This window comes from Capsicum annuum, chromosome 9, assembly GCF_002878395.1.
Source record: "Capsicum annuum cultivar UCD-10X-F1 chromosome 9, UCD10Xv1.1, whole genome shotgun sequence".
Taxonomy (NCBI): domain Eukaryota; kingdom Viridiplantae; phylum Streptophyta; class Magnoliopsida; order Solanales; family Solanaceae; genus Capsicum; species Capsicum annuum.
In genome coordinates this window covers 166,053,382-166,063,532 of record NC_061119.1, presented here as the reverse complement: position 1 = coordinate 166,063,532, position 10,151 = coordinate 166,053,382, and the positions used below count along the sequence as shown (strand labels likewise).

The window sequence follows — 10,151 nt, the reverse complement described above, 5'->3', positions numbered from 1 at the left end:
AAGCTAAGAATACTAGTTTTGCCCCTTTTGATCTTTCACTTAGTTTGGACTCTTGGCTTGATTCAATTGCAATTTAAACACTATAAAAAAAAAAATCCACACATAATTACACAATCATACCATTATGAACTTATCAAACACATTAGAATCCATCGCGATAGACTAGATAAACATCTAGCTCAAGCTAGTAAAACTAGTTTTCTCGTTTGAACTCTAAATGATCAATTTTAATCCAAACTTGTTTGAAAACACCTTTAAACATTGAAATCACATACTTAAACACTTATATGCTTATTTATATTATTATTAACACATTAATAAAATGAATTGACCTCAAAACAAGGCTAAATAGGCTAGGAAAATATCACTAAGGCGCATAAATCCACCTAAGATCAGATCTCAACATGAGGACCTGGTCCCCATTATTTTGGACTAAGTTCCCCGTTGGAAGTATTTTTATTTTGATCATATATTGAGAAACTTCACTCAGCATTTTTTTAGATTCACAGTTTTTCTTGAGATGACCATTCCTATTATAGAGGGTGCACAATAGATTGTCAGACACAAAGACATACTTTCTATGAGGATTATAAGGGGGTTGACACTTTCTCTTCCTAGACCTTGTACTTAATTTGAACTTTGATTAGTTAGACTAGTCAGGATTCACTACAAAAAACAGCTTAAATTACGGGAATTAATTTTACTATTTGCGGGGGTTTAAAACCCCGCAAAATGTAATTCTGGCGGTTCCCAAAACCCCCAGAATACTAGCCGTCACAAACAATTTGCAGCGGGTTTTTTTCGACCCCCATAATTAGTTTGCGGCGGTTACGACCCCATAATTAATTTGCGGCGGTTATTGACTCCTGTTATTTTAAATTTATTTTTTGTTATAATAAATTTTTATTTAAAACTTGCGGAGGTTAAAACCTCCGCAATTGTTTTTTTTTTTTTAAATTTAGTAGCGCCCATGAATTTTCAATAACTAATTATAGATTCTAATTTTAGGTCAAATTTAATTGTTCCTTTAGGCATAACCTACAATCCACTATTTGTCCAATTCATATATCATTAATACAACAGAATAATTAAACATTGTAATTGATAAGCATATGAAAAATACATTGAGCATTAAACTTCAAAATTAAATTTCAACATTAACATCTTCAAACTCCAATTTTTCAACATTAACTAGTATCTTCAAACTACAAAATCAAATTTAAACACAACCTTCAATACTCTGAGATTCACTCCAAACACACAATTATATCATCATAATTGAATATCCAAGACAAATGCAACGAAATCAAAGAATGTCATTACAATCATTATCATCACATGATCTCCTTACATCCATGGGCGAAATGGGTCCACTAGCCGCATCACTTGGCTACATAAAAATGCAAAGTATAAGAATAAAACATTTTTGTACCACAAAAATGAATCTTGCAATCTTAAACTAGAGATAGGTAAAATGTACCAAAATATCCTTAAATGTTGTGTCTTAAAACATGCTAGAAAACATTGGCTTCTCATTTCTACATTATATGTAAACATTGGCTTTTCAGTAAGGCCTTTCAGTTACTTCAACATTTTATCTGGTACATCCATGTCATGCCCTCATGCTGCTGGTGTAGCAGCACTTCTGAAAGGGGCATACCCCAAGGGGAGCCCTGCTGCCATCCGCTCGGCCATGATGACCACAGCTGATTAATCGGACAACACTCAAGGGCCCATCCGTGACATCGGTAACTAGAAAAATACTGCTAATCACTAGCCATGGGAGCTGGCTATATCAATCCAAATAAGGCACTTTACCCCGGCTTATCTAGGACGTTACACCTGAAGACTACATAAATCTCCTCTGTGGTCTATATTTCACATCCAAACAGATAAAAGACATCACAAGTGATTTCAATAAATATTCTAAGAATAAGAAGTATCTATGCAGAAAAGAAAGTCCAATTGACAATTTTGTTAGGTTTGTCTAAAGAAGAATTTGATGATAGTACAGATGTAAAAACAAAGATTTGCTTTTGTGATAGACAAACCTCGACACAAAGATTGTAAGAAAACTGTAACCTTCTTCAAAGAGACATAATTTCTCATGGAAATATGACATCTACTTTCCTTTTATATTATCTGAACTGCACCAGTTAGTTTTAGTGCTCTGTCTGCATCTAGCTCGGCCATCTGCCCTGCTCTCAGAAAAACCTTTGTTTTTCCAATCTGCAAAACAATTGTAGCAACCCTATCTGAAGCATAACTTGATTCACAAATTTAGGAAGTTTTCTACATGAAAGAAAAGAGTTGTCGGGCTTAAAATGCTCCTTTTAACATGTAAATGACGATATTGTGGAGAACTTTTCCAAACATCAACTAAACTACCAATATCAGCAGCGCCTCAAGAGAAAAGCTCTCAGTGTCTCAGATTAGCAAATTTTACAATCAATCGACTATATGGAACTACCTATCAGAAAAAAAATACATGATTGCAATTAAAAGATAAAAAATCAGTAGTCTAGATATTGAGCAATTTTATACACATACTCGAAGTGCAAGAGCATGGTTTTCTTTTTCACAACCAAAAAGAAAAAGAAACTTTTATTAAAAAAGCTAAACTTTCTGCTTGCACTAGATGAAATGGCACACAAACACACAAATATGCGCCCACAAAAGTGAATAATTTGATACAATTGATCACGATTTAAGAAATAAAATTAGTTTTCCAAATTAGCAAGAGAAACATCAAATAACCTAATACCCAGCAAGACCTGTCTTTTTTAATATCTTTTCACACACAACCTATTCATCAGCCCTACTGTAACACCCCGCATTTTGGGCTAGAACGAAAAATCATTGTTTCTATGCGTAGATGATCCTAAAGACATAAATCCTATGCAAATTTGGCACGTTAATCAATTATGTAGTGTGGGAACCTATTTGAGCATAAATTGAGATCATAGAGATCCCAAAACTCAAGGACAAGTTGAAAGCTTTCCTATCGTTCGAGTTTGAGTGAGCGTCGAAACTTGGGTCAAATTCAATCGACCATAACTCCTTGTATATGAAGAACTAGGTGTATAATATGTATATCAAATGAAATCTCTTCGAATTATCTTTCCAACGATACCAATTTCTCCCAAATCTAAGATCGGAGCAAAAAGTTATACCCATTTTACTTCAGCATGTCTGTCTGTCGACAAGTGACGACCTGAGCTAATAAGTTATCACATATGTGACGACCTATCAGCCATGTCGTCAGCCCAAGGCATTAACTCACAAAAATCAACCTCTGAATGACAACCTGGTGTGATAAGTTATCACATATGTGAAGACCTATCAGCCAAGGTCGTCACATATAAAATTCAGCATTTCCTAAACGGTTTTGGAGGGGTATTTTGGTATTTTTTTCCTTCACCCCATAACTCCATAAACAGTGAATTCAACCTCCATTTCACCAAAAATACACTCCTTTCTCTCAAATCCTCTCAAGAACCAAACCCTAGTGCCTCAACCTAAGATTCAATATCCCTCAAAATTTCACCATTAAATTCCAAAATTGATTCAAGAAGTAGAATCCCCAAACTAAGATCTTCAAGAATCATCCATCAAAAGCACAAATAGAGTCCCAAAAGCAAGTGTCATCCAAAGTTCAAAATCTAAGGTACGTGGGGTTTATCGTATAAACTACATGAGCTTGTAAACACTAGAACATGATTTAAAGATTATCAAGCATGAATTTAGAAAAGGGGTTTTGAAATACATGATTTTATTATACATTATGAATGTTTAATTGTACAGTTGATTTGGTCTTTAGGTCTTTTCCCCCTTTAAATTGATTTACATGTATATGTATTGTATGAAGATTTAGATTGAAGATTGTTTGAGAGCACAACTTATGAAATCCCTCTCTTGTGATAACTTTAAGTTTATGATATTAATGTGAAGGATTTGAAATGCATGATTTATGGCTTGAAAATAGCGTACTCAAATACCATAGTTTTTTTAGCATGATTTAGAGATTTTGAGAGGGAGTTTCTTGACATAAATATGTTTTGTTAAAGAGAGAAAGATTTGCATAAGATTAAGAATGATTAAGAATTTTTGACATGACCACCTAGTATCATTGAAATGTTGTCAAAGAGAGTTGCATACATATGTTTACATGAGTATTTAAAGTGAGTATTTAAAGAAAGGGTTCTTCGAACTGGTTTATCGATATGGTGGTCCCAAACTTTATGTTTTGAAAAAAAAGATTATAATAAACTAACAATGGCTCAGAGATGTGACTTGAAAGTCAATGGTATGACAATACCATAAGTAAGTATGCCATAACAGAGTATGTTTTCAGAGTATGTATTCAGAGAATGCATGTTTTAAAGAGTTAAAAATAGGCATAAAGAGGGTTAGGTGGTTACCCGAAGAAGGCTTGAGTTCAAGTAACTCTTAGCCTAAAACCGTATTTTCTGATACGGGTATTGTACGCTTGGCGACGGCCGTGTGGCGTAGTAGATTCAGAGACTCCAACCCTTGCAGCACACTTGGGTTGGGGGCTTGGCTGCCGAGTTAATGGCAGATTCCATATAGCCCATGGAATTTTAGAGTTGTAGGGGTATACCACCTAGTGCAGAAGTAAAACAAAGAGTGTCACAGAGTTCATATGATTTTACAGAGTCTTTCAAAATGCTCATGCGATTTCTTACTATACGATATGTTTATGAACTATTTTAAATTGCTCTCATATATGTTGAATATAAATTATTATTTTGGATTTGCTCACATTTGTATTGACCCCCTACCTCCCAAGTTTGGAGGCTCAATCTAGGGGTCCAGCTAAGCAGTAGAGTATTTCAGAGAGAAGTGATCTGTGCAGTGGAGAGCCTTCTTTGTTTCAGAAGGCCTGTTTATTTCAAATTATGATATTCGATTTGTTTTGGACTACTGGGGCCTTGTCCCAGTTTTCAGACAGTTGTCACTTGATTATGTAGTAGAGATTTCACAGACTGTTCTAGATGTTGTTTAGTTGATTTCGGATTTCATTCCTTATTGTTAAATTGAACCAAGAGTTTTGAACATGTTTTTGTATTAAATTATATTTCCGCATTTTCTTTTATTATATGAATGTTGTGCATGATTACCAGATAGAGTAGGACGTCCGGGACTTCATGGTTTGGGATGTCCGTCACGGCCAGGGCCCCAGTTCGGGTCGAGACACCTACCCACAAAAAAATTAAAGAAAACAAGTATATCGACTTCTAATGATAAAAAATTTTAGGAGGGGGAGACATGAACAAGACCAGCACTTACGGTTCTGCTAAGATGTCTGGAGCAAGAAGATTAAATCAATTCATAAACTCAGAAAATGTCTTATACGTAGGATAGCCAGCACAACTAATTCTAATTGCCTCTAGAACACCCTTCAAACAACAAAATATAAGCACGTAAGTCAAGAATTAAAAAAAAAAAACTTCATAAGAAACTGTCCAATTTACTCACACAACAACGTAGCTGCTGCACAATGTTAACGTTCTCAAATATTGCAGGTTTCAAAAGATTGTTAGGCTTTACACATCTGATGTAATGAGGTTCTGTAGAATTCAAAGTTTCCATCAATGATTGGAGTTGTAACTGCAACAGTGAAATTGGACTATTAGAATCTTTCATCTACTTAAAATAAAGACTTGGAACTAGGTTGTTAGTTCTTTGATGAAAATATTCTTATATCACAACATCTAAGAGGACATAATGGATAAAGTAATATATAGAATTAAAAGTTGATGGTTGAAATGGAGATGACATGATAGTTATATGACACTTAAGATACCTACCAAAACTAAGGCAAGTTTTATATTATGGTTATTGATTAGCAATATTAATGAGAGTGGACATTGGACCTCTAAAGTGTAACATATCCACGAGATGAGTGTCTCAAGTTGCAGAATTAAGATGGATTTGCAATAAGACAATAATAGACAGGATCAAAATGACCATATCCCTGCACTTTGATGCCTGATATTCCTTAATGAGTAGATACTTAAATGGGAAGCACCAAGGATAAATTGATAGAATGTCCTTTACACGCACAAACTGTAACTGTGATACAATGATGATTGAATGAACTATTAGTGAACGAAGTTGTCTCAGGACAACAAACTTACAACATACATGAGGACTTGGATTAGAGGAGAACAATGGAAACAAACACCTCATATATCAAATACCAATTAGTTGTGAGGCTTAGTTGTTGTTTTTACACTTACGTTAGGTCTTGTGTTTATCAAGAGTCTTTTTAGTATGTTCAGAGAATTGTACATCATGTAGGGGTCAGTGTTGAGATTTAAAGAACCCATAGTTTTACAAAAACTCTAATTTGGATTAAACTACAAATTACTAAGCGTGGGGATGAAATGAAATGGAACTGAAAGGATATTGTGGACCCATATATGCGATCAAGCTATTTTCTATTGATGCTTAGTTGATTGATTGATCACCAAAATTCGTAAGAAGTATATAAATTAGTAACTACCTTGAAACGAGAACCAATGGATGAGAACTTGGAAGATTTGGATGAAGATTTAGTTGACTCCTCAGCAACAGGAGGAAAAAGGTCCACTACAAATGGGCACTTAGAAGCACTTAACAGATCCTGATGCCCAGGAGCAACATAGTCTTTGTTCTTATCCAAAAACTGACCAGACTGGTATTGAACCTGGTCGGCAAGAAAAAGGAGACATTTAAAACAAATAGTAATAATGCTCCATATCTACCGCAGAAGAAATTGACTAGAGTTCTACAAAAATACACGTACATATTACCTCTCCAACATAATGAGCAATGGTAAAATCAGTGCGGGTTTTGGTTTGACAAAGCGTTTGTTAATCTCGAATATCTGAAAAAGTTTTTGTGAGAATGTTTCATGAGTTGACTTGGGGAACATACTGGAGAAGTCCATTTCAAAGAAAACATCAATTAGAACATTCATCTCTTCCACAGAAGCTCAGATGAATTATTACTTATCTTACCAGGCTTCATCAAGAAGAGCAATGATGCCTCCAGGTTTCTGTAAACAACAATACAAATCAATTGATCATATTCCACTTCACATGGTACAGTGATTTAAAATAGTGTTATGATTTTGAAGTAGTGTTGGAAAGGGAAGAAACAAGGTAATCAATTCTTCTAACAAATGCATGTTGCTTTTGCTGAATATGAGCTCATGTAATACTTCAGAGATGCCCCTAATAATAAAACAATAAGAAGATTGCAGGACTACAGGTAACCTATATATACTTTTCTATATTAGATGTTCTGATTTCAGATTCTTAATATGCATATCTTATAAGATATGATAAAGATGCTCAGTTCTAAGTTGAGTTCTTAAAAAATATTAAGGAAGAATAAAGCAGAGAGAAATGCATGTACAGTTTATCCAGGAGATAGGAAATGGCCATGGACATGAATTCAGATAGGGAAATGTCAACTACAAGGCTCATGAACCGCATCACAGCTATTCTCTAACAAATGCTTATCTATACTACTGATAAAGAACAGAATATTGGTCCTCAGCCTCAATATTCATATCCCGGTATTGCTCCTTGGTTTTAAGTTAATTTTACCTACCTTTTTCATAATTCAAATATTTATTGTAGGTTAATTTTCTTTTATTCTTAGAATATTTATTTCTTTTCTGCAAATATCACTTCCATCTTGTTTTTTGAAATCACATTCACCAGCTATGGAGGTTCATATCCTTCTCATTTGACTGTACATATGGCAGTAATCCAACACATTAACCTACAATAGAACAAGTCCCTTCTATTTTGATTCCTCTCTAACTATAGTTCATGCACCAAACAATATTCTTGAATAAATCTCTAACTACCTCAATGCCATGCTATAGTCGAAATCACCAAAGTTTATTTTATATGAGGAACTACTGAACTCAATCACTTGCTGCCCTTACTCTTCAGTTTTCTATTAAGGTCTATCCTTCAGAGGTACTCAAATTGGATTAGCTTTCTAGGAACTAATTCATAGGAACTTTCCATTAGTTAGGACTTCACACACTATATAAACAGATAGTTGAAGTGTCTCCATATGGGGATAACTTGTAACTTGTAAAGTCCAGGAATGAATGCTTATTAAGGAATCGGTAAGCTGCTTTCGAAGAAGAGGCCTTCACATTCCTAATCCAGTAGGGTCGGACGGCTTTCTTTGCCCCAGGGAGAAAGACGGCCATCTCAGGCATACCATCGACAGAGTAAGGTAGGATTAAGGATGCACCGTCTGCTCACTAATCCCTTATCCCGAATGGGTGATATAATCATTTCCTACTTACTCTATAGTTGTCTCTCCTTTCCTCTTTCTGTATCTCTTCTCCTGATCGGGTCAGATATGTGAGAACCTTATCAGTCCAATAGTAAACTCCTAAATCTTTGTCTCTGGGCCTGAGCATGTTTTTCATAGTGGATGCTCTGCTTGGGTAGAAAGAGATGTTAGGTGGATAGCTATTGCTGGCCCAGCCAATAGTTGCATGTGGTCGGTCGTCAGATGCCACCGGTTCATTATTCAGATAGATGCGCGATATGTGAGATAGACAGTCCCTAGACGGCTCTCGGTTCATCAAGCATGTTGGGGGATTAGGCGGCAGTTGAAAGAGCTGCTCAAAAGCTTGATGAAGAAGCGAAAAAAGCCTATCTATTCAATTTTCTTAGTTTAGTAAAGGGCTTTTCCCTTACTAGTCAAGTGGTAAGGTAGGGCGATATTCGATGAAGAAAACAGACTTTAGGAAAGTGGTTCAGGTAGCTCAGCTGGTTAGAGCAAAGGACGCTAGAAAAATGAGTCAAAGTAGATTGTCCCACACTAGCGCTTCCGCGCAATAATTCGATCAAAGTTAAGAGTGTTTCTTTGATTTTCGCATACACATTCAGCAATCAAAATATGTCAGCTATTTTAGACAATTCTTAACAATAATGACACCTCTGTAAAAATATTTACCTGGTAAGAAGATGCTTTCTCTTGCAAACACTTGTTCTTGGTTCCTCTTCTTTTTTGATAGAAATCCTAATAAGAACAGCCAATCTAGATAAACTAAAGCCTACCATGTCGAAAACATGCCTCGCCTTATCGACTAACCCATATTTACCATACATTTCAACCAACAAGCTTTGTAGAAACACATCAGACCTGCTTACCAAACTCAAATGCAGAGAGCCCAACGCAAGCACGCAAAGCTGCCGAAAAAAGTAAAATTATCATAACCTAGATTTAAACATGGCATCTTCCTCACCAGTGCCAGTCCCTCCATCGACATCTTAGCTTCAGAATAACCCCAAAGAAGTGCATTCATGCACACAGTATTTCTAACAGGCATTGCATCGAACATCATAGCTGCATTCTTGATACACGAGGATTTCACAGACAAACCAACTAAAGCACACCCCACATAAACACTAGAAAGCTAACCGGGGCAGAAACAAGTTGGGCTATTGATAATTCTTGGATCGACTATTGGGATGACATTTGTGGAGGGTTTGTTTGAGCATAGAGTGAAGATATGAAGCTATGGAGATAATGAGTACTGTTTTTTACTTCAGCTGTAAATCATATAGAATGGAAATGTCAAATAAAGAAAATTTACCTGTATTAGAAGAATCCTTGACGATTTCTTCAGCATTAGCGGAAGTCAAATAACAGCGTATTTGAGAAGTACCACTTGTAAAGAGAGATGTTTCTATAGATGATAGCATAAGAGAAATGTTTTGGGGAAAGTAAAAGAGAAAGAGAAATGGTTTTGGGGGAAAAGGTGGAAATATTGCGGTATATTTTGGAATAGATAACGGGGGTTAAAACATCGCTGTAAATTATATAATTTTTTGCGGTATTATTTTAATGTATAGTGGGCATTAAAATTCCCACAAATTATATAATTTTTAACCCTCGCATTTAATATTATTTTGCAGGAGTTAAATTAACTCCAGTAAATTAATCCCGTAATTATACCTATTTTTTGTAGTAATTTTGAAGGATATGTTCCATTTGTCTTTTGAAGCTCTTTTTGACACGGACCAGGTCCTCTTTAGTTGGACATTTTTATCTAGAGAGGTTGCAAAAAGTTTTTTAGAATTTCTTAACCTTTCTTCAAGCCC

At 35.4% G+C, this 10,151-nt stretch overlaps 1 long non-coding RNA gene across 3 annotated transcripts; it reads right to left on the bottom strand.

Annotated features, from left to right (window-relative positions):
* Window positions 1–1,131: 1,131 nt before the first annotated feature.
* On the bottom strand, window positions 1,132–9,951 carry LOC107842619. 3 transcript variants are annotated; one of them, XR_007045128.1, is made up of 9 exons: window positions 9,644–9,951; window positions 7,026–7,063; window positions 6,819–6,892; window positions 6,530–6,712; window positions 5,500–5,631; window positions 5,311–5,420; window positions 5,142–5,218; window positions 2,052–2,229; window positions 1,132–1,390 (listed from the first exon to the last, which is right to left on the bottom strand). It is a non-coding gene; the product is annotated as an uncharacterized LOC107842619 (long non-coding RNA). The 3 variants fall into 3 exon arrangements; XR_001665944.2 differs by lacking the exon at window positions 5,142–5,218 and having other exon boundaries at window positions 9,644–9,947; XR_001665945.2 differs by lacking the exons at window positions 5,142–5,218; window positions 5,311–5,420 and having other exon boundaries at window positions 9,644–9,869.
* Window positions 9,952–10,151: the final 200 nt, after the last annotated feature.